The sequence below is a fragment of the Dermacentor silvarum genome, chromosome 1 (assembly GCF_013339745.2).
Source record: "Dermacentor silvarum isolate Dsil-2018 chromosome 1, BIME_Dsil_1.4, whole genome shotgun sequence".
In the NCBI taxonomy this organism is placed as follows: domain Eukaryota; kingdom Metazoa; phylum Arthropoda; class Arachnida; order Ixodida; family Ixodidae; genus Dermacentor; species Dermacentor silvarum.
Genome location: NC_051154.1, coordinates 422,172,040 through 422,195,828, shown reverse-complemented (window position 1 = coordinate 422,195,828; position 23,789 = coordinate 422,172,040). Strand labels below are relative to the sequence as shown.

Sequence of the window (23,789 nt, the reverse complement as noted above, 5' to 3'; positions counted from 1 at the left end):
TCTGTGGATAAACCGCTTTTTTGACACGTAATAGGGGGGGGGGAATACGCCATTTGAAGCTGACTTTTGGCATTCTTTAAACGACATAACAACTCACGAAGACAAGCCGCGAAAACACATCTTTCTTTTTCTGTTACTCGATACAATAAAGTCTAGGAATTACGTCACTCAATCGTCAGTTGCAAAATTGTTCGAGAAATCCGTTCTTTTGTCGCGCAAAAAAAATAAACCTTGATACAACTTGCTTGAGAAATAAATGCATAACTTAGTCCCTGCTACGGACTGATCGAAATAAATTGTTCTACTTGTTCTTTCCCATGTTGAACGCCACACGAACACTGCTACGAAGACTCTGTGTAACTTTTGCACGTTGGCACGAGACATACATAGCACTTGAAGAACATACCACACTTTTGCGACTAAAAACACGTTGCAAACTGTAGCGCGCGCGAAAACGGAGAAATCGCGCCCACCCATTTATCAGTTTGTTCTTTAACACGTTTGGTTTCTTCGTTCCAGTATTGGGGGTATCGCGGTAGTGTTCTAAGGGCACTCCGAGATATTTGACTGGTGTCACAGTCCATTTCATGTTAGCGAAGTAATCTGGAGTGTTGACCCACGGTCCGTGCCAGAAGCCCAAACATTTTTCCCAATTGATTACACTGCCCGTGAGCGAGCAAAATAACTCTGCTTCTTTAACGCTTTCCTTAACGCTTTCCTTGTCGTCACAGAAGACTGCTATGTCGTCAGCATAACATAGTACTTTCACTTCGCTTGTGAGCAATCTGAAGCCGTATATTTTATCATTGTTGAGAATCTTTAAGCAGAAAGGTTCGAGAAAAATTGCGAACAATAATGATGATAATGGGCACCCTTGCCTGATACTACACTGAACGCTGAAGCTTTCACTAACAGTTTTGTTCACAATTATGCTAGCTGAACTGTGAGTGTAACACATTTGCACACCAGTAGTAATCACAGACCCAACATTAATATACTGCAAAAGACTAAATAGAATTTCATGGGATACGCGATCGAAAGCTTTTTCTAGGTCAAGTTGTAACATAGCCACCCGTTCTGAAAAATCGTCGCAGTATTCAAGTATACTTCTGGTAACATGAATGTTGGTAAATATCGAGCGTCCTCTGATTCCACAAGTTTGTGAGGTCTACCACCAAAACTGTGATCACGGTTTGTAATCTTTTTGCTAGTACTTTCATATATATTTGTAGTCAACGTTGCTTAAACTTATCGGTCGATAGGACGTGACCGATAAGAGCTTGACCGGGTCATCTGTTTTTGGGATTAATACAATGTGAGAGCACTTGAAAGATGGGGCACTACATTTTCTTTATTGCTTCAGTTATTACACAATGCAGGGCTTTTGCCAGATCTTCTTTAAAAGCTTTGTAAAAAGAACTGCTTAAACCATCCGGCCTGGAGATTTCCCTACAGTTAATTCATCAATTGCTTCTTCAATTGCACGCGCGGTAATATCTGCTTCAAGACGCGTCTTCACATCATCGTCTAATCTTGGCATTAAGTGAAGGTACTCATTTTCAAAGCCGGTTGCAATTTTCATTTTATGACCTAACAGATTTCTAAAGTACTCTACAAAAGCAAGTTCAATTATCCGTTTGTCATTTGTTATGGCACCCTCATACTGTATTCTTTTATTTCATTTTAACGGCATAACTTTTTTCGTCCGTTAACGAGCGTTTGGTCGACCTTTCCCAACCCAATCTTTCGCTACGAGCGCGAACAATGGCCCCTTATACCTCTCGACATCTATAGCCTCCAGTTTGTCTTTTATTTCTTTAATTTCATTATTCAATGCCCTGTTTGTAGGCTTTCTGCGTTCAGCAAGTAGTCCAATTGACTACGGAGTACATTTTCCTTGTTTCTTTCACTGCGTCGCATTGCGGCATGCTCCCTCGATTGCATTGATCTTTATTTCTTGTTTGAACAGCTCCCACTCAGCGATAAAGCTGTCCGTTTTAGACAGAAGTCTTTCAATACTTTCTTTTGCTTTTTTCATAACTTATCATTGTCCAGAAGCTTGTCATTAAACTTCCAAAGTGCCCAACTGAACGACGGCCCTTTGCGCTTTGCTCTAAGGAAATCATAACCAAGCTGTGATCACTGAACGAAACATGTTGACGTTGTAATCTTGGCATAACGGCACTATATTTGCAGATATGTATACTCTATCCAAGCGTGCATGGCTTGCACGTTGGAAATGAGTGAACTGTGGCCGTCTACCGCCAGCTAGAATATGACCGATATCTTCGAGAGAGTGGTCCTGAACTATCGTGCTTAATTTCATGGCACTGTTGTCGCGTACTGGTTCGTTCCGTGCTCTATCGGCAGCAGAAACACACACAGTTAAAATCACCCAGGAATAGAATTATCCTTTCGCTATTTAAAAAGGATGCAACACTTTCAAAAAAATCGTAGCGCTCGTTCTCTGTTGGGCGCGTACAAACAAATGGCCCGCCACTTCAAAGCAGAGAACAAGAAATCACACACAACTAAACCGTCCAGTTTACACACAGTCCACACTCTCTACTACGATTCCTAGGGAGTTACGTAATAACAAGGCACATCCGCCGGACGACCCCACTGCATGACAAACACATACATAATAGCGTCGAGTAAATGGTTCTACCATGCGGTCTGTCTGAGCCTGGCTTTCGACTTTCGTTTCTTGAATCGCTACGATGTCGAGGTCATTCTCCAGTAAACGACGGCTCACTTGATACTGGTCGACGCCTTGAAGAAAAGGCCTCGCACGTTTAGCGTGCCTATGCTAAGGGGCTCGTCAAGTCTTACTACCATTTATAAGAGTGATCAAACAGGTCGCATGGCGCTCACCTCGTTCTGTGGGACACTGAAAATTCCACTCGTAGCTGGTGTTTCTGCGGTTGCCACGGCGAACACACCATGAGTGCCTTATCAACAAGGCACTGGGGTTCAAGCCCCTCAGCTGTCCTCCCTCACTTTTGCATGCGTAGCGCCTGACCAGGGGTTGAGACAGTACAGGCCTCTCTGAAACAGGGGGCTACGAGCCCCCCTGGAATGTGACGGTCCGGCGGTACGTTGGGTTTCGGCTTGAAGCTCGGGCGGCGCCCTTGGGACGCTTTAGTGGGTTGCTCGCCGGCATTGGGCTCGTTTGAGGCTCCATTCCCTGCTGCTGTTTCCCTCACGTGTTCTTTTCCCTGCGCCGATCTTCGAATCCGTCATATCAACGTCTTCGGACTTTTCCAAAGGGGTCGGCTGGCTCATATTTTTTTCCACTGAGCTGCTGGAAGCACTGGTTGTCGTCACAGGAGACGGTACAGGTGTACAACCTGCTGTCGTTATCCTGTTCTCGTCTGCATTGGGCGACTGGAGCGAAGGGGGCGTTTCCCTCCGACTCGGGTTCTCGGTCTTGCTGGTGGCAACTTCCTCAGCTTCCAATTCATCCATTGTAGCTCTGCATTGTCGTCCCACGCAGAGCGCCCTGTGACCTTCGCGTAAGTCCTCACGCAGTCTTCCTCGGCGTGGCCAAAGCGTTTGCACAGTGCGCACCGAGGGACACGACATTCGCGTCGTATATGACCGGTTCCTTTACAACCGTAGGCAGAGTGGAGCTCTTCCGGCCACTACTACCAACGTCAGGTCTCCTGCTACTCGTAGTTGATGTGGAATGTCTTCCTTGGTATACCCTGCCTTGAGTTGAAGGCTGATAATGCGCGTTGTAGAGCCTTTGTCTGATAAACCTTCCGTTCGCCATCGCTCTCTTGCAACTTCGGTGACCTTACCGTAAGGTGCAAGCGCAGTCCGTATGTCTTCGTCGTCTACGTAATGAAGCACCCAATGGAGCTTTAGTCGAACGTCCTGGTTGTTCGGGTCCACAACGACTGTCCTTCACGGAAACGTCGGTTGCAGAAAGCAGTCTCTTCTTTGCCTCCGTATTCTTGAGGGTGACCGCCCACACGTGGTTCATTTGGTATGCCCCTAACGCTTCAACGTCAGGGAGCATTGCCAAACGCCCAAGAGCATCTCGGATGTCTTCTATACGGTAGGGTCTTCCTCGAACATCCGCATGAAAAAATACAGTGTTTAAAACAATACGACCAGTTGGAAGAGGAGGCAAAATGATTTCGTAATCCTGGTTGGCACTGGCAGCATTCCTGTTACCGCGGCTAAACATGGCCGCTGACACCGCCCCAGAGGAGCGAAACATTCCTCGACCGTTCACGGCGGTGGCCGGAAGTGGAATCCTAGACCGCTCGGCCACGCTACCACTGTTCACCTGCCGAGTGACGGTCGCGTGCGCTTTTTGCCGAAGAGCGCACGTAAAAAAAGTGACACAACATGGCAGCGGTGGGATTCGAACCCACGCCTCCGAGGAGACTGGTGCCTAAAACCAGCGCCTTAGACCGCTCGGCCACGCTACCACCGTTCACCTGCCGAGTGACGGTCGCGTGCGCTTTTTGCCGAAGAGCGCACGTAAAAGAAGTGACACAACATGGCAGCGGTGGGATTCGAATCCACGCCTCCGAGGAGACTGGTGCCTTAAACCAGCGCCTTAGACCCGCTCGGCCACGCTACCACTGTTCACACTGCCGAGTGACGGTCGCGTGCGCTTTTTGCCGAAGAGCGCACGTAAAAAAAGTGACACAACATGGCAGCGGTGGGATTCGAACCCACGCCTCCGAGGAGACTGGTGCCTAAAACCAGCGCCTTAGGACCGCTCGGCCACGCTACTTTTTTTCTTTATTGCCTGCTTTCACACTAGCAAAAAAATAAATACAAATGCATATATACAGTGCACCGACATCACATCAGGCGGGATTGTCTTATTAAAATTTCTTGAGGCACACCAGCTCATCAAGAATGCTAACCCAGTCTGCGGGTTCACTCTGTGCACGATACACTTCTCGTATAAAAGAAACACTTTCAATAAAGTTCTCTCGCGTAGAGCGTACATTGGCGTCAGCATGACGAACAGCCATTCTCGTCTTCCACAAACTGTGGAGGCCCAGGACCATGAACATATCAAAAGGTATTCCTTGATCACTTTCAACTGGCAGGAATCGAATTCCATACGGGGTTATGGGGAGTTCTTTTTTGAGGGTGCGCTGCAAGACATCCCAATGAAATACTGCGTCCCGACAATCAATGAAGGCATGTTCAATTGTTTCGGGCTTTCTACACAGCAAGCAGTTTGTTGTCCACGGTACGAATATTCCTTTCTGTTCAAGCCATATTTTAACGGGGAGGGTGTTTGTGTGTAGCTGGAAAAAAAAGTTTTCGCAGCAGGTCTTACAGGCACCCTTTTGACTCGTTTCAGCACATCTTTTCCTGGGCCTCCACAGTGAACCATCCTATACAGTGGGGTAGGTAGCATGCTGTCAACCAAATCGACGTACAGTTTTTTCTTTCTCACTGAGCAGAAATACTCCAACGAAAACCGTGCACAGAGTATTCGAAAAGACGCAACTACTTCACGATAATAACCAGTCGCTCTTCTACTGAAAACACTGGATGTAGTTAAAACAAATTCCGGCAGTTCTGTTGCCATTCGCGCCTGAATGACAATGCGGAGAAAAGCATTTCTTTCATCGCGCAGGAAAAAGAAGCGCGATACAATCTGTCTAATGAACAAGTGTGAGAGCCCAAGGCCTCCACTGCGAACACTGCGAACACTGCGAAAAAGGTTTGTACGGCTGGTTCGCTCCCAAGTGGAGTTCCATATAAAGGTGGCAAAAACTCGGTGCACTTTTTGAACATTGACGCGAGACATGAACATTACTTGCAGTATATACCAGACTTTGGCAATCAAAAAAACATTGCAAGCTGAGGCACGCGCAAACACTGATAATCCCCGGCCTTGCCATCCCTTTATCTTTTCTTTCATCAATTCTGTTTGTCCGCTCCATAACTGCGTCGAGTCTTGATAGTGCTCAAGGAGCACACCTAGATAGGGTGCAGGCACAGTAGCCCATTGCATTCCGGCGAAATTAGTGGGTATCGCGTCCCACTTTCCATGCCATATGCCAATACTTTTTTCGAAGTTTATCTGGGCACCCGTGTTCTTACAGAAAGATCTTGCCAGGCGGACAGCCTCGATAACGCTTTCCTTGTCTTCACAAAAGACGGCGACGTCATCTGCATAGGCTAGCATTTTAACTTCAGCGGCCTGCAGCCTAAAACCACGTATGTTTACATCATGGATGACTGCCATACAAAAGGTTCGAGGTATACGGCAAAAAGCAATGGAGACAAAGGACAGCCTTGTCGTACAGACGAGCGGACTGGCACCTTCGAACTAAGGCATTTATTAATTACAATCTGCGTTGAACACTCTTCATAAGCCATTTTAACGCCCTCTAAAATGATGTTCCCAACATTGCAGTGCTTCAATATAGAGAAAAGCACCTCATGTGACACCCGGTCGAAGGCCTTCGCAAGGTCGAGTTGCAACATCGCCACCCGACTCCCAATGTCATCACAACATTCTAGCACATTCCTTGCAATGTGGGTGTTGGTGAAAAATTGTGCGGCCTTTAATGCCACACGTCTGGTGTGGCCCTACAAGCTCCTTAATCACGCTTTGGAATCGTCCAGCCAGTACTTTCATAAAGATTTTGTAATCTGTGTGGTCAGACTTATCGGTCTGTATGAACCTACTAAAAGAAGCTTTTCCCGGTCATCGGTTTTAGGAATCAACACTACGTGTGACATGCGAAATGAGGGTGGCACTTTTTTAACTTCATACGCTTCTGAGAGTAGTCTGTGCAAGATACAGGAAAACTCTTGACTGAATGATTTGTAAAACTTGGTGCCTAGGCCATCTGGCCCTGGCGACTTTCCTGACGGCTACTCATCTATCGCCCTTTCAATCTCGGGTACACTTATTGGCGTTTCAAGGCTTTCTCTAACACCGTTTTCCAACCTTGGCATTTCGCTCATGAATTCGCTGTCGAAGCCAAGTCCAGAGCGAGCCCCATTGCCGTACAATTCCCGATAATGCTCAACGAAGGCTCTCTCGATTAAGGCAGCTTCTGACGTCACCTCGTTTTGAAAACGTATCTGCTTAATCTCGTTTCTTGACGCATGCCGCTTTTCATCGCTCATTGCCCGTTTGTTTGGCATCTCACCCATCCATAACCGTTCCCTCCGAGCGCGTATAACTGCAGCTTTGTATCGCTCTGCGTCAATAACTTCCAGCTCATGTCTTACTTTCTTTACATTTTCCGCAACCTGATCATGAACCGTATTTTGTACGCTCAAAAGAAATTCTAGCTGTCTTTGCAGCTCTCTTTGTTTCTGCAGTTCTTCATGCTGGCAGCTGCTTCCTCTTTCGATCGCAATGAACTTGGACCTTAAATTCTTCCCATGCAGCCATAAAATTGTCATGCTTGTTTGTCATCAAGTCTAATATCTTTTCCTTTACTCTGCGCACAAATGGCTCATCATCAAGCAGCTTTTCGTTGAATTTCCACGTGTTCCAGTTGAATCGTGTTCTTTTAACTTTTGCCCCCATCACGAAGCTCACTAAACTATGATCCGTGAACGATAGTGGTGTGACATTATAACTGTTACAAAGGGGGATCAAATCTAGTGAAACATACACTCTGTCCAGCCTCGATCAGCTGTTTCCTTGAATGTGCGTGTACTGCAGAATCGTACCGTCAGTGAAAATTTGACCCACATCTTCTAAGTTGTGGTCGTCAATTAGTGAGCTCAAGAAGACAGCACTTTTGTCACGAACATGTTCCCCTCTGATTCGATCTTCCGCAGAACACACACAATTAAAATCACCAAGAAATATGATGTAGCGGTCACACTTTAGATACTGCTCTATATACTCAAAATACAACAATCGGTCATTCACAATGTTAGGCGCATAAACGCATATGAGCCGCCACGACGCTCCAGAAAAAGAAAAATCGACAATGAGCATGCGGCCAGTTTGACATACAGTTACACTTTCTTCAATAATGCCAGCACTCTTCCGTATAAGCAACGCGCACCCGCCTGATGTACCATTAGCATGGCATACGCACACATTGTAATGCGCCGTGAAAGGCGTCACCATGCGATCGGTCTGCTCTTGAGTTTCGATCTTAGTTTCTTGTAAAGCGACAACATCGAGTTCCTTCTCCATACACAAGCGACTGAGTTGATACTGTCTCCTTCGCGCTCCGAGGCCACGAACATTTAAAGTGGCCACGAACATTTAAAGTGGCCACTCTCAATGCTGTCTCTAATTTCACCGCCATTAGTCTGTATAAGCAAGCCGATCGCAAGGTGCCGCTGGAAAAGAAACCATCACAACACTTTGTAAAAAACTTTCCAAAAACAAATGCTCAACGAAAAGCCGCTCTAACCACACGCGTACCTTTACGGTGTACGCGTAGGCTAATTCTGAAGTGGCACCCATCTCTTGACGTCGCTAGTCCGGGTGCCCCAGTAGGCACCAGGTCCTAGGTAGGCGGTTCTGCCGCCGTCCGTCTGTCCGGCGGGATGTTCGGTTTCGGGCGAATGGACGCCCGACGACTCGCCTGGGTTTTCTGCGTCGGTTCGTCTTGGGTCTCGTTGTCCAAGTCCTCCTCCTGGGTGCTCGTTACGTCCCTTGCTCTCTTCGTAGCCGCACAGTTGGCACTCGGGTCTGCGACGTCCATCATTGCAGTTGCTGGCCCATGCTCTGCTGTACTCGCCCGGGAGTGGCGAGTTCTATGGCCGTTTCTTCTTTGCCTTTTTCGTCACTTGTCTGTACTGCAGTTTTCTGATCAGTAACCACAGTTGCAACCTTCGAGGCTATGGAAGCCTGCTCAGTGGGCCTGGCAATTGTGTCGGCCGGCAGAGATTGCGCGCGGAAAGACTCATCCACGTCAGCTTCATCCATTAACAGATCGGCCACGTCCTCCCGAAGCCCCGGTCCCGTTACGGACGCGTAGGTCTTAACACACTCCGTCTCGTCATGGCCGTAGCGACGGCAAACTGCACATCTCGGGACGCGACAGTCACGTCGAACATGACCGGTGTTTCGGCATTTCAGGCAAAGTGGTGCTCTGCCTGGTACAACAACTAAGGCCTGCTCACCAGCGACACGAAGTTGATGAGGCAGGTCTTCCACGGTCATACCCGTATTCAAAACCAACGACACCGAACGCGTTGACGATGCTTTATCTTGCACTCCGTGGACGCGCCATTTCTCCCGGAAGACGTCCGTGACCTTCCCGAACGGTGAAAGTGCCGTGCGTATGTCCTCGTCCGTCACGTTGTGCAACATCCAATGCAGCTTCAGCCGCACGGCCTGGTTGGCTGGATCAACCACGATGCACCGATGTTCATTAACTTTTACTTCCTTGGCGCTTGCAAGCCTTTTCACACCTTCATCGCTCTCGAAAGTCACTGCCCAAACGTGGCTCATTTGATACGCCCCTAGGGCGATAACATCCGGCAGTAGGCCTAAGCTAGCCAGTGCGTCGCGGAAATGCTCCACCCGATACGGCCTGGCACGCACATCGGCATGTAAAAACAATGTATTTAAAACAATCCGACCTGTAGGCAGTTGAGGCAGCAAAACTTGATAGTCCGGGTCTTCTGAACCAAAATTCCTGTTACCGCGGCCCTGCTGGGCCGCTGAAGCCGCTCCTATGGAGTTCAAGTTCGACACGTCCGCTTGCTAGCGCGGCAGAAAGCCGAATGCTCGGCCACGCTACCACTGTTCACCTGCCGAGTGACGGTCGCGTGCGCTTTTTGCCGAAGAGCGCACGTAAAAAAAGTGACACAACATGGCAGCTGTGGGATTCGAACCCACGCCTCCGAGGAGACTGGTGCCTAAAACCAGCGCCTTAGACCGCTCGGCCACGCTACCACTGTTCACCTGCCGAGTGACGGTCGCGTGCGCTTTTTGCCGAAGAGCGCACGTAAAAAAAGTGACACAACATGGCAGCGGTGGGATTCGAACCCACGCCTCCGAGGAGACTGGTGCCTAAAACCAGCGCCTTAGACCGCTCGGCCACGCTACCACTGTTCACCTGCCGAGTGACCGTCGCGTGCGCTTTTTGCCGAAGAGCGCACGTAAAAAAAGTGACACGACATGGCAGCGGTGGGATTCGAATCCACGCCTCCGAGGAGACTGGTGCCTAAAACCAGCTCCTTAGACCGCTCGGCCACGCTACCACTGTTCACCTGCCGAGTGACGGTCGCGTGCGCTTTTTGCCGAAGAGCGCACGTAAAAAAAGTGACACAACATGGCAGCGGTGGGATTCGAACCCACGCCTCCGAGGAGACTGGTGCCTAAAACCAGCGCCTTAGACCGCTCGGCCACGCTACCACTCTTCACCTGCCGAGTGACGGTCGCGTGCGCTTTTTGCCGAAGAGCGCACGTAAAAAAGTGACACAACATGGCAGCGGTGGGATTCGAACCCACGCCTCCGAGGAGACTGGTGCCTAAAACCAGCGCCTTAGACCGCTCGGCCACGCTACCTTTTTTTTTTTCTCTTTATTGCCAGTTACAAGAGATACAGGACTGAAATACATAAAAATAGTCAAATGCTAAAAGGATTCTCCTGTCTTGGAGAAAGTAAATCTAAATAAATTTCATATTCAAAAGCGATTCTACACAAGGCAGCCAGTGTGGCACAGGTATTCGTGCTTTCTGTTCTTCTACATATCTGTGAATGCTTTCTTTGAAGTATTGGCGAGCTGCTCTGGCGTCAATATCTGCATTTCGGACAGCCATGCGACATCTCCAGACACTGTGCAATACAATGAGCATAATTAAATCATAAGGTACTCCATCTTCGTTATCGATAGCCAAGAATCGGATTCCTTGAGGGTGCAGCGGAAAATCTTTCTTAAGGGTCCTCTGTAGAATGTCCCACAGGAATACCGCGTCCCAACACTCTAAAAACACATGGTCAATAGTTTCGTCTCGCCTACATATTTGGCAGTGTACTCCCCAGGGCACAAAAAGTCCCCTTTCTGCCATCCATGTCTTGACGGTCAGTGTCCCGGTGTGTAAACGAAAGAAAAATGTTTTAACTCCTGGAGGTACCATCATTTTCTTGACACGCTTAAGCACATCCTTTCCTCTTGAGGTACTGTACAAAGATCTATATAGCGGCACTGGTAACACCACATCACACAGGTCTCTGTATAACTTTTTCCGACCCACATCACTTAAGTAGTTTGTAGAAAACCTCACACACAAAAAACGGGTGGACATAACAACCTCTTTTAAGTAACCCCGAATGCATCCGTGGATGCGATCCGTTGAGACAAAAAGATCTGGTAGGGCATTACCCAACCGAACCTGGCACAATGTTCGAAGGAAGGGATCTTTTACGTCTCTGAAGAACATAAACCGATTAACTATTTGACGTAGATACAAATGGCCTAACGCCAACCCGCCATCACGAACTCGCCTAAACAAATTGGTTCTGCTTGTTCGCTCCCATGAGGAGCCCCAAACGAACACTGCAAATATTCTGTGAAGTTTCTGGACATTCATTCTTGAACAGTGTATCACTTGCATTACATACCACAACTTACTTATAAAAAATAAGTTGCATACTGTCGCTCTTGCAAAGACTGACAGATTCCAGCCATTCCAGTTATTGGTTTTCTCGCGTAAGTTGCCAATTTCATTGCGCCAGTAAGGTTCGCTGTCCTGATAATTTTCTAAGGGCACTCCCAAATATTTAACAGGAGTGGTCACGAATCTTAAATTCGCGAAAGTGTCTGGCTTAGACGGCCAATAGCCGTGCCAAAACCCCAGAGACTTTCCCCAGTTCACGCAGCTTCTACTTGAAAGACAAAAACTTTCCACAGTTTTAATAACATGCAGAACACTGTCATAATCCGTACAAAAAGCGGCAATGTCGTCGGCATAGGCCAGCAACCTCACTTCTACCTCTTGCAGTTTGAACCCACGTATATGCTCACTTGCAATAACATGTAGACAAAACGATTCGATGTACAAACAAAACAGCAATGCTGATATTGGGCACCCCTGGCGCAGAGATCGTAGCACTGGTATGCGCTCACCAACCACTTTATTCACTATTAACTGCGTCGTGCACGAGCTGTACGCCATCGCGACGCCTTCTCTAATAACATGGCCTACATTTACATGGTCTAGTACACACAAGAGAGCGTCATGGGGAACCCTATCAAACGCCTTCTCGAAGTCTATCTGTAGCATGGCTACTCCAGCACCCATAACATCACAACATTCCAGAATAGAACGCGCCACGTGAGTGTTCGTAGTGATGGAGCGCCCTTTAATGCCGCATGTCTGATGCTTCCCTACAATTTCCGAGATAACAGTTTGTAATCTCTTAGCTAACACTTTCATGAAGATTTTATAATCACTGTTTGTCAAGCTGATGGGTCGATAGGCAGTTACATTTCGTAATTTTACTGTATCATCAGATTTAGGTATAAGAATCGTATGCGCAGTAACAAAGGATGGCGGTAGCGACTTAAGCTCGTAAGCTTCGTTATAAATACGCGTTAGAATTGGAGAGACTGTTCCCTTAAATGTTTTATAAAACGCTGCACCAAGGCCGTCTGGACCCGGCGATTTCCCTAAGTTCATGTTTTCTATCGCAAAATCCACCTCTTCATTTGTGATGGGCTGCTCCAAAGCTTCTCTTGTCACATCGTCCAACCGTGTAATCAAGGAAACAAACTCACGTTTGAAACGGTCGATATCAACTACGCTGCGAGCAAACAACGCACGATAGTACTCCGAAAACGTTCTAACAATTTCGTCAGTATCCTTAGTGATCACACCTGCGCGTTCAATTTCTACTATTTGCTGCATTCGCGCATGCCACTTTTCCGCCCCCAACGCTCTTTTCGTCGGCGATTCTCCGCTTATCAGCCTTTCAGCTCTTGCGCGTATTAAGGCACCACGGTACCGTTCGGTATCGATAAGCTCCAGCTTGCGCTTCACCACTCGTATATCGTCCATAAATTCACCCGGTCTGAGCGATTCTTGATTAAGTAGCAGTTGAAGGTTGGTGCGTAGTGTTTTTTCTTGAAACCTTGCTTCTCTAGCTACTGCACTTGAACGTTCCAGTGCTTTTATTTTAACCTGATTCTTTAATAATTCCCATCTTTCTCCCCAAGGAATTTTGTTGTTTTCCTTGAGTTTTTTAAATAAATCAGTTACTTGCTTCACAAAAACATCGTCATTCATCAGCTTACAATTCAGTTTCCATAACTGCCAATTAAAATTATTCCTTGAGTCTTCTCGACTTGCTATAGTAAAATAAACTAAGCAGTGATCACTAAAGGAGACTGGCGTAACATGATACTGTTGACACAGAGGTATAATATCCAAAGACGCATATATTCTATCCAATCGGGCATGACTCGATCTTTGAAAATGAGTAAATTGGACGGTTCGCGTACCTTCCAAACATTGCCCTACATCTTCCATACCACCATCATTCACAATTTCTCTAAGAATAACAGTGCTTATGTCATTAAAATCACGTCTGCTAGTTTTATCTGCTGCAGAAAGCACACAGTTGAAATCACCGGCAATAATGACAAGTTTCTGGCAGTCACAGTATTGATTAACACGCTCGAAAAAGGTTCGCCTCTCTTCCGCATTGTTAGGTGCATACACACAAATCATACGCCACTCCTTAGCGGCAAAAAGAAAATCGCAGATGATGAGCCTCCCTGAGTCACAACTTAATGTCGCTTGTATTGATAAGCCCAAGCTCTGGCGCAAAAGAAGGCAACAACCTGCTGACGTCCCTACAGCATGGCTAACCACAGCGTCATAAGACAACGTAAAACGTCGAACCATGTTCCCAGTCTCTACTTCACCATCAACTTTAGTTTCCTGTATCGCCACAATGTCGAGGTCAAACTCGGTCACCAATCGGTACAGCTGACTCTGTTTTCGTTTAGACGCAAGCCCTCGGACGTTAATCGTCGCGATACGTAGCGATTTAGGAATAGAAGCCATAGTGACTATGAAGAAAGGCTGGGAATCGTGGTGGTTCTCTCAGCAAAAAGCCGCATGCCAGGGCGTCGTGCCATGGCAGATCTTACGCTACGTTGGCGCTGTAGGCGGCGTTGCCGCCACACTTTTACCGGTGGCCACGTTCGGTCGAGGTCTCAGTGAGGGCCGCCGAACGATAGCCGCCTTGGTTGGTGGTTGCCCTTCGCCGTCGGTGTTCGCCGTTGTCTCGTTGGTATCCTCGTGAGCCCGCTTTGCTGCCACACCAGAGCTTGGTGCTTCCGTGACGTCCATACACGCGGACTTGTCCGCCTCGGCGTCTTCGGTAGCGTCCTCGGTGTTCTTGTTAGGCTCAGCTTTCACATCCGTACCTTGGGAGAGGGGTGGGAACTCTTCTTCGGAAGACTTGCTGTTGTCTGCCCCGTCTACCGTGGTCGGCCCAGAAGACGCCTCGACGCTTGAGGTTTGACCTCCCGCCGTTTCTTCGGCATCAGCTTCGTCCATGAGGTGCTCTGACGTGTCATCACCCCTCAAGGATCCTGCAGCACTTGCGTAGCTTTTCACACATTGGGAGTCCTCATGGCCATACCGTCGGCAAAGCGCACAACGTGGCACCTGGCAGTCTCTGCGTATATGCCCACTAGATTTGCAACGGAGGCAAAGTGGGGCCCTGCCTGGTACAACAATTAGCGCAGGTTCACCGGCCACCTTGATTTGGTGCGGTATGTCGTCGATCTTGAAACCCGGCCCCAACTTCAAGGTAACCGTACGGGTCGTAGAGCCCTTGTCGAGAACGCCATGCGCACGCCACTTTTCCCTTGACACGTCGACCACCTTCCCGTACGGCGATAGCGCGGCACGCACATCCTCGTCAGCAACACCGTGGAGCAGCCAGTGAATCTTGAAGCGAATATCTCGGTCATTAGGGTCGACTATCAGGCACTTGTGTTCTTTAACCTTCACGTCCTTCGCAGCAAGTAGTTTCTCCGTACCCGCAGCATCCTTGAGGGTGATAGCCCAGACGTGGTTCATCTGGTACGCCCCTAACGTGATAACGTCGGCCAGCACACCAAGATGAAGCAATGTGTCCCTGAAGTCTTCCACTCTGTAGGGTCTAGCAGTAACGTCAGCATGCATAAACACTGTGTTTAGCACAATTTTCCCTGTTGGCAGGTTCGGCAGAATAACTTGGTAATCTTCTGAAGCAGCAAAAAACCTGTTCCGGCGACCCGCTGGGGCCGCTGATACCGCTCCGACGGAGCGCGACATTCCGTGACCGTATCGCTCGAAAGCCGGAAATGGAATCCCTCGGCCACGCTACCACTGTTCACCTGCCGAGTGACGGTCGCGTACGCTTTTTGCCGAAGAGCGCACGTAAAAAAAGTGACACAACATGGCAGCGGTGGGATTCGAACCCACGCCTCCGAGGAGACTGATGCCTAAACCAGCGCCTTAGACCGCTCGGCCACGCTACCACTGTTCACCTGCCGAGTGACGGTCGCGTGCGCTTTTTGCCGAAGAGCGCACGTAAAAAAAGTGACACAACATGGCAGCGGTGGGATTCGAACCCACGCCTCCGAGGAGACTGGTGCCTAAAACCAGCGCCTTAGACCGCTCGGCCACGCTACCACTGTTCACCTGCCGAGTGACCGTCGCGTGCGCTTTTTGCCGAAGAGCGCACGTAAAAAAAGTGACACGACATGGCAGCGGTGGGATTCGAACCCACGCCTCCGAGGAGACTGGTGCCTAAAACCAGCGCCTTAGACCGCTCGGCCACGCTACCTATTTTTTTCTTCTTTATTGCCAGTCCTCGACATAGAACAACACAAATTGCAATGAAAACTATACAAAAACAGCAATATATACATTTGTTGCGGTCCGCTACTGCGGCATGACGTTGTCTATTAAAATTCCTTGAGTTCTGTCAGGGGTTCAACCCTGGACAGCCACTCGGGAACAGGTTGTTGTGATTTCTGTACTTCTATGTACCTCTGCATACATTCACGGAAGTATACACGTGCCGATCGGGCATCAGGGTCACAGTGGTACCCCGCCATTCTCGAGCGCCATAGACAGTGGAGGCCCGTGAGCATGATCAGGTCGTACGGGAATCCTTCGTCGTCATTTGCAGGCAAAAACCTGATTCCCTGGGGATCTATCGGTAACTCCTTTTTTAAGGTTCTTTGCAACACGTCCCAGAAATAGACCCCCTCCCAACAGTGGATGAAGACATGATCAATCCTTTCCGGTTTTCTACAAATAAGGCAGTTGGTTCCCCTTGGCAAATAGAACTTATGTTTTTCCAGAAATGTTTTAACGTGTAAAGTACCGGTATGCAATTTAAAGAAGAACGATTTGGTGCCTGGTTGCACTGGCATCTTTCTCACCCTTTTCAGAACGTCTAGGCCTGGGCCTCCACTGTACACGGCTCTGTACATGGGTACAAGCAAAACACTATCACACAAATCTCGATATAGCTTTTTCCGTTTTACAGTCCACAAATATGCATTTGAAAAACGAGCACGCAGAAAAGAAAGACTGTCAACTATTTCCCGGAAGAAACCACGAACTGGACCTGTCATTGTTTCGGTACCAACAACAAACTCGGGAAGGGCTCGTGATAGTCTCATTTGGATAACGGTGCGCAGAAAAGGGTCAGTCGTATCGCGAAAGAAACATAACCTGTTCACGAGTTGCCGCAAGAAGAGGTGCGCCAACCCAAGACCGCCATCCTTAACACGCCGGAATAGATTATCTCGGCTGCATCGCTCCCAGCTTGATGCCCACACGAAAACAGCGAACACGCGGTGCAGTTTCTGCACATTAATCAGAGAACACTGTAGGACCTGCATTACGTACCAGATCTTTGTGACAAGAAACATGTTGCATGCTGTAGCTCTCGCAAATATTAACGAGTAGCCCGCGTTCCATTTGTCCGCTGTTTCGTTTATTTCCTTTGTTCGCTCCTTCCAGTATACGCTACTGTCCTTGTAGGCATCAAGGGGTGCGCCAAGGTACTTAACTGGTGTCGTAACCCAGCTTACGTTCGAAAAGTGGTCTGGGGTAGACGCCCACCTTCCATGCCAAAAACCCAAACATTTCTGCCAGTTCACAAAGCTATTAGTGACTTCACCAAACCTTCTGACGATACTAACAGTATTCAACACACTCTGCGTATCTTTGCAGCATACAGCCACATCGTCAGCATAAGCCAATAACTTGACCTCTGCTGCTTGCAGTTGAAATCCGTTAATGTGATTATTTTGGATTATAGCCTGACACAAAGTTTCTAGGTAAACACAAAACAAGAGTGGGCTGAGTGGACAACCCTGGCGAACGGAGCGCTTCACATTAATGGGGGCCCCCAATGTCTGAATTATAAGTCTCGTACAGCAGCTCCGGTACGCCATGGTCACCCCCTCAGTGATTATGCGGCCAAAATTGACATGTTTCAGGATGGTAAGCAAGATCTCATGCGAAACGCAATCAAACGCTTTCTCCAAGTCCAGCTGGAGGATCGCCACTGCATCGTACATGGCGTCACAACACTCTAGCATGCACTTTATCTTATGAATGGTTGGTCAAAATCGTTCTTCCGCGGATGCCGCACGTCTGGTGCGGGCCGACTATATCCTTGATAACTGACTGAACCCGACGTGCCAGTACCTTCATCAATATTTTGTAGTCGCAGTTAGTCAGCGCTATGGTCTGTAAGAGGAAAGTTGCTTGAGCTTTTCGGTCTCTTCTGTTTTCGGAATTAGTACTGTATGGGACTGGCCAAAGGATGGTGGAAGCATTTTCAGTTCATATGCTTCATTGAAAACTGCGGTTAGACTAGGAGCTAGGTGGTCCTTGAAAGTTTTATACCAAACTGCACAAAGACCGTCTGGTCCTGGTGACTTGCCAGGGTTCAGGTCTTCGATAGCTTTCATCACTTCGTTTTCTGTTATTGGTTGTTCTAACGTATCTTTTACTTCGCTCGACAATTGCGGTATTCGCTCCAAAAATAGGCGTTTGAATCCTTGCATATTGACGGGCCTGAATGCGAAAAGCTTTTGAAAGTGTTCAAAGAAAGCACACCCTATGTTATGGTTATCGGTTACTTCAACCCCGTCGCGTTCGATGGCCTCAATATGCTTGCGTCTGGAGTGCTTTTTTGCTAATCCCAGCGCTCTTTTCGTAGGCATTCGCCGCATGCCAGCCTTTCTGCTCTCGCGCGCACCAGTGCACCCCGGTAGCGCTCTTCGTCAAACGCCTCAAGTTTCTTCTTAACGGCACGCATATCTTCTTTATAAGCGCCCGGTTGCGTGCATTCGAGCTTCGCAAATTTATCCAGCATTGATTTTAAAGCGTTTTCCTCTTGCCTTCTTTTCATATTGCAGTACGCTACCCCTTTCGATTGCCTTCATTTTAATAGTTTGCTTCAGCAACTCCCATTCCTCGCCTAACTTGATGGAACTGTCATTTCCAAAAGTGTTCAGAGCAGCCACTACCTTTTCGTTAAAAGTGTCATCCCGTAGCAGCTCCGCATTCATTTTCCACAGTCCCACACAAATTTGCTTCCTTCTTTCTTGTGGCCAACCCTGCATTTTACCAGGCAGTGGTCAGAAAAGGATACTGCGGTCACTGCATAATACTGGAGTTTTTCGACTAAGTCATCTGACAAATAAATACGGTCCAATCGCGCGTGACTTGTGCCCTGGAAATGAGTATACCTCACGTCTCGGTCCCCCCGAAAACACTCAGCGATGTCCTCCAATTCGTATTCGCGTAGAATCTGTGCCAGGGTATCACTGCTTTTGTCATGAACTATGCGTCGCGTAGACCTATCCTGGGCACTCAATACGCAATTGAAGTCACCAACTAAGGCCATCATTTTGTGCACCGAGAGGTGATGCTGTAGGTTAAGAAAGAAATTTGCCCTTTCTTCCACTGTATTAGGTGCATAAACACACAACACGCGCCAGTGGACATCGCAATAGCTGAAGTCACAAACGATAAGACGGCCAGAGGTGCATGAAAAGTAACCTTCCATAACAAGCCCTGGGAGCTTCTTCACGAACAATACACATCCAGCCGACGTCCCTACGGCGTGGCTCACTACCGTATAGTACGTATAGGTGAACCTTTGCACCATGCTCCCGGTCTGCTCCTCGCCGTCTACCTTGGTTTCTTGCACGGCTAAAACGTCGAGGTCCTGGTCCACTAGTAGTCGGTACACCTGACTCTGTTTCCTTTTGGCGGCCAGACCTCGAACGTTTAGCGTGCCGAGGCTAAGCGACGGGTTGGAAGCCATTACTAATACAAGAAGGGGGGGGGGAGAAGGCCCGGAGCATGGTGCTCACCTTAACGTCTAGCAGTCCGCTAGACGCCTCCGTGGCCATCCGGTGGCCGTCGGTCGACTTCGTCTGGGGTCGGCTTAGCGGCTGGCCTACGGTCGGCCTCCAGGTTCGGCTTAGGCTTGATGGTCGAACGCCTTCCGGACAACGTCTTAGCGGGCGGAGCCTCAGAGTCACCGCCGGCCTTTCCGTCGACTTTCTCGTCCTGCTGCAGGGACCTCTTGACCGATGCCGAGACGCCTTCGATGCGGCGTTGGTGGGGGTCGTGCTATCTTCTGCTGCCAGAGTAGCGTCAGTAGCCTGCTGGGGGCTCTCGTTCTCTGCCGGGGTCTCCGTCACGCTCCCGAGAGTTGCTGCTGGCTCCGTGGGGGTAGAGACATCATCCCGTCCTCCTTTCGTCGGGGTGGTCGTCTCGCTCGTTTCTGCCGCCGCGTTGCCGCTTCCGGCTCCCTTGGCCGCGTCCTCCGCCTCGATGACGTCCATCATGTGCTCTGATGTCAAAGGCTCGCTCTCTGCCGAACCCGCGGCTACTGCGTAAGAGTTACACAGTCCGCGTCGGCGTGGCCGAAAAGCCTGCACCTGGAGCAACGGGGAACCTTACATTCTCGTCGTACGTGGCCAGAACCCCGACAGCGCAGACACTGCATAGGGCGACCTGGGGCGACCACAAGCGCGAGTTCGCCGGCGACGCGTATCGGATGGGGCAAGTCGTCGACCTTCATCCCAGACTTGAGCTGCAGTAGCACTGCTCGAGTCGTTGAGCCCTTGTCAGAGACGCCATCCACTCGCCAGCGCTCGCGGGTCACTTCAGTCACTTTGCCGAAGGAGGCCAACGCCGTCTTCATGTCCTCGTCTTCAACACCGTGCAGAAGCCAGTGGAGACGCAGCTTCACCTGTTGTTCCTTCGGGTCGATCACCAGGCAGCGACGCCCCTTGACCTGCATTCCTTCAGCGCCGCCAGGTTTTTGGAAGCCTCGGCTGTGTTCATCGTCACCACCCACACATGGTTGATTTGGTACGCTCCAAGGGCGACGACGCCCGAGAGCATACCAACAGCTTGAAGCGCGTCCCGAAAATCTTCTACACGGAACGGGCGAAGACGAGCGTAGCCGTGCAAAAAAACCGTATTTAATACGATGCGTCCTGTTGGTAGTCGTGGCAAAATAATCTGGTAGCCCTTATCATCCTCAGTCAAAAGCCTGTTGCCGCGGCTGACTGCCACATTAGCCGCTCCAGTGGAGCCCATGATACCGCGATCCGTTAAGCTCGGAAGCCGGAAGCAGAATGACACCAGCGGCGCTTCGGTACATCGCTCATAATAAGAAGAGTGTCAAAAATAAAGAAAGAAAAAGAACAATAAATGAGCATGGCGAAGAAAAAAGAATACTGCGCCGCCCCGGAATCGAACCCGGGACGCAAGAATGGGAATCTTGCATGATACCACTACACCAGCGGCGCGTCGGTACATCGCTCATAATAAGAAGAGTGTCAATAATAAAGAAAGAAAAAGAACAATAAATGAGCATGGCGAAGAAAAAAGGAGACTGCGCCGCCCGGGAATCGAACCCGGGACGCAAGAATGGGAATCTTGCACGATACCACTACACCAGCGGCGCGTCGGTACATCGCTCATAATAAGAAGAGTGTCAATAATAAAGAAAGAAAAAGAACAATAAATGAGCATGGCGAAGAAAAAAGAAGACTGCGCCACCCGGGAATCGAACCCGGGACGCAACAATGGGAATCTTGCATGATACCACTACACCAGCGGCGCTTTTTTTTTTCTTTATTTCCATAACAACATACAACACGGAACCCAACATAAAAAATGCTAAAAGCGCCAACCAATAGCTTGTTGACGCGGCACAACTAAAAGGGCTTTAATGACACTAGGTCATTAAGTACGGGAAACCATGTTGGCTGTTCATCTTTTGATTGGTACACATCACGCATATAGGCAATACTTTCAATGAAGTTTTCCCTTACCGTTCTTACAACAGGTTCTGCATGTTTGAATGCCATTCTGGTTTTCCAGATACTGTGCAGGCTTAATACCATGAACATGTCATATGGTACGCCCTCATCATTGTTTACTGGAAGAAAATGAATCCCATATGGTGTGAGGGGCAAATCCTTTTTCAGCGTTCTCTGGAGAATGTCCCAATGAAATACAGAATCATAACAGTCCAGGAATATATGGATTACTGTTTCAGGCTTCCGGCATAAAAGGCAGTCAACTGACCAGGGAACAAAAAAAACCCTTTTCCTGCAGCCAAGGTTTGACTGGGAGCGTACCACTATGAAGTAGAAAAAAGAAAGTTTTCACAGACGGTCGAACCGGCATTCTTTTAACTCTTTTTAAAACGTCCTTACCCGCACTGACAAAAAACATGTTTCGATAAAGAGGCACTGGAAGCATGACGTCACGAAGATCTTTATACAGTTGTTTCTTTGATACAAAGTTGAGATAATCTAACGAGAAACGTACTTTAAGAATTTTGAAAGCGCTTGCAACTTCGCGTAGATACCCGCACAAACTACTTCCTGTAACCCCACACGAAGACACAATAAACTCAGGAATGGCGCTGTGCAATCTCACTTGAAGCACTGCACGCAAAAAAGGGTCGTGCTGGTCCCGCAAAAATATAAACCTTGAGACAATCTGCCTCAGAAAAAGATGGGCTAAGCCAAGCCCTCCCCTTTTCAGGGAGTGAAACAAATTTAGTCGGCTCGTGCGCTCCCATGTTGAATTCCATACAAATACTGCAAGGATCCTGTGAAATTTTTGCACACTAGCTCGTGACATAGCAATCACCTGCAACACATACCAAATTCGTGCAACAAGGAACGTATTGCAAATCGCTGACCTAGTAAATATGGATAAATTTTTTTCCTCCCCATTTGGTGGTTTTCGTGCGCACCCGTTCAATCTCTTCTTTCCAATATTCTGAAGGATCATCATACCAGTTTAAAGGTGCTCCTAGATATTTTTGGGGCGAGACTGTCCACTGTAGGTTTTCAAAGACATTGGGCTTCTCATCCCAGCTTCCATGCCAGAAACCTTTACACTTCTCCTAGTTAACAACGCTTCCAGACATTTTGCAAAACGTTCGAGCTTGTTGAACAGTTTCGCTAACACTTTCCTTGTCCCCACAAAAGACGGCAACATCATCTGCATACGAGAGAATTTTCACTTCACTCGTCATTAAGCGGAATCCCCTTATTTTGTCACTGTGTATCACTTTTAAGCAAAAAGGCTCCAAGTAAATTGCGAAGAGAAGTGACGAAGCCGGACATCCTTGCTTTATACTTCTACAAATTTTAATTTCCCCAGAGAGCTGTTTGTTTACTATCAAGTTCGTGCTACACTCTTCATAACATAGTTTCAATCCTTCTAGTATAATGTTGCCAACATTCACATGCTCTAGAATAGAGAAAAGCACACTGTGTACAACACGATCGAAAGCCTTCTCCAAATCATGTTGCATCATTGCCACTCTGCCTTCCCATGCATCGCAACACTCAAGAATACTTCTTGCCACATGTATATTATTCAGTATCGACCGGCCTCTTATGCCACATGTTTGATGTGGGCCTACTATTGATGTCATCACTGACTGCAACCTTCTTGCTAACACTTTCATAAATATTTTGTAGTCGACATTTAACAAACTTATGGGGCGGTACGATCTTACTGAGAGAAGCTTTAAAGGGTCGTTGGTTTTCGGAATCAGGACGGTATGGGTTTTCCGGAAAGATGGTGGCATATATTTTACTTCATAAGCCTCCGCTAGAACATGGTGTAAAACGACTGCTAGTTCATGCTTAAATGCCTTATAGAAAGCCGCGCCTAGGCCATCAGGTCCTGGCGCTTTTCCAGGTTTCAATTCATCAATTGCTCTTTCGATGTCACTGAAGGTAATGGGTTCCTCAAGAACGGTTTTTACGTCCTCATCTAGCCTCGGCATTAAAGGCAGATATTCCATGTCAAAACCAGCTTCCACTAGTCCTTTGCAGCTCAACAACTCTCGGTAGTGTTCGGTGAAGGCACGCTGTATTGTATCACTATCGCTACTACGTACGTCACCATATTCAATTTCTTTTATTTCATTTTGTGACGCGTATCTTTTCTCTTCGGTCAAAGCCCTTCTTGTGGGCGTTTCCCCCAGCCACAAATGCTCTGCACGCGCACGTATGACTGACCCTTTATATCTCTCGACATCAAGGATTTCAAGCTCATTTTTTACGTTCCTTATCTCATTTGACAACTCGCCTGGCTGTGCGCATTTTATCGACAACATTTTGTTCAGCTTACTTCGGAATTCATTTTCCTTTCTTTTTTCATTATAGCGTAATATAGAGGCCCTTTCAATGGCTGTTATTTTAAAGTCCTGTTTAAATTCTTCCCACATCGTTATGAACCCTCCGGATTCACAAGCAAGCATCTCTCGTAAACGAACGTT

At 48.2% G+C, this 23,789-nt stretch overlaps 13 non-coding genes across 13 annotated transcripts; all 13 read right to left on the bottom strand.

The window, feature by feature from the left end:
• Positions 1-4,360: 4,360 nt before the first annotated feature.
• Positions 4,361-4,442, bottom strand: Trnal-uag (transfer RNA leucine (anticodon UAG)). The gene has a single exon. It is a non-coding gene; the product is annotated as a tRNA-Leu (tRNA).
• A 72-nt stretch (positions 4,443-4,514) lies between these two features.
• Trnal-aag (transfer RNA leucine (anticodon AAG)) lies at positions 4,515-4,597 on the bottom strand. The gene has a single exon. It is a non-coding gene; the product is annotated as a tRNA-Leu (tRNA).
• A 73-nt stretch (positions 4,598-4,670) lies between these two features.
• Positions 4,671-4,753, bottom strand: Trnal-uag (transfer RNA leucine (anticodon UAG)). Its single transcript has one exon. It is a non-coding gene; the product is annotated as a tRNA-Leu (tRNA).
• Positions 4,754-9,792: 5,039 nt separating this feature from the next.
• On the bottom strand, positions 9,793-9,874 carry Trnal-uag (transfer RNA leucine (anticodon UAG)). The gene has a single exon. It is a non-coding gene; the product is annotated as a tRNA-Leu (tRNA).
• Positions 9,875-9,946: 72 nt separating this feature from the next.
• Positions 9,947-10,028, bottom strand: Trnal-uag (transfer RNA leucine (anticodon UAG)). Its single transcript has one exon. It is a non-coding gene; the product is annotated as a tRNA-Leu (tRNA).
• Positions 10,029-10,100: 72 nt separating this feature from the next.
• On the bottom strand, positions 10,101-10,182 carry Trnal-uag (transfer RNA leucine (anticodon UAG)). The gene has a single exon. It is a non-coding gene; the product is annotated as a tRNA-Leu (tRNA).
• A 72-nt stretch (positions 10,183-10,254) lies between these two features.
• Trnal-uag (transfer RNA leucine (anticodon UAG)) lies at positions 10,255-10,336 on the bottom strand. The gene has a single exon. It is a non-coding gene; the product is annotated as a tRNA-Leu (tRNA).
• A 71-nt stretch (positions 10,337-10,407) lies between these two features.
• Positions 10,408-10,489, bottom strand: Trnal-uag (transfer RNA leucine (anticodon UAG)). Its single transcript has one exon. It is a non-coding gene; the product is annotated as a tRNA-Leu (tRNA).
• A 5,045-nt stretch (positions 10,490-15,534) lies between these two features.
• Positions 15,535-15,616, bottom strand: Trnal-uag (transfer RNA leucine (anticodon UAG)). The gene has a single exon. It is a non-coding gene; the product is annotated as a tRNA-Leu (tRNA).
• A 72-nt stretch (positions 15,617-15,688) lies between these two features.
• Positions 15,689-15,770, bottom strand: Trnal-uag (transfer RNA leucine (anticodon UAG)). The gene has a single exon. It is a non-coding gene; the product is annotated as a tRNA-Leu (tRNA).
• Positions 15,771-20,713: 4,943 nt separating this feature from the next.
• Trnag-ccc (transfer RNA glycine (anticodon CCC)) lies at positions 20,714-20,784 on the bottom strand. The gene has a single exon. It is a non-coding gene; the product is annotated as a tRNA-Gly (tRNA).
• An 87-nt stretch (positions 20,785-20,871) lies between these two features.
• On the bottom strand, positions 20,872-20,942 carry Trnag-ccc (transfer RNA glycine (anticodon CCC)). The gene has a single exon. It is a non-coding gene; the product is annotated as a tRNA-Gly (tRNA).
• An 87-nt stretch (positions 20,943-21,029) lies between these two features.
• On the bottom strand, positions 21,030-21,100 carry Trnag-ccc (transfer RNA glycine (anticodon CCC)). Its single transcript has one exon. It is a non-coding gene; the product is annotated as a tRNA-Gly (tRNA).
• Positions 21,101-23,789: the final 2,689 nt, after the last annotated feature.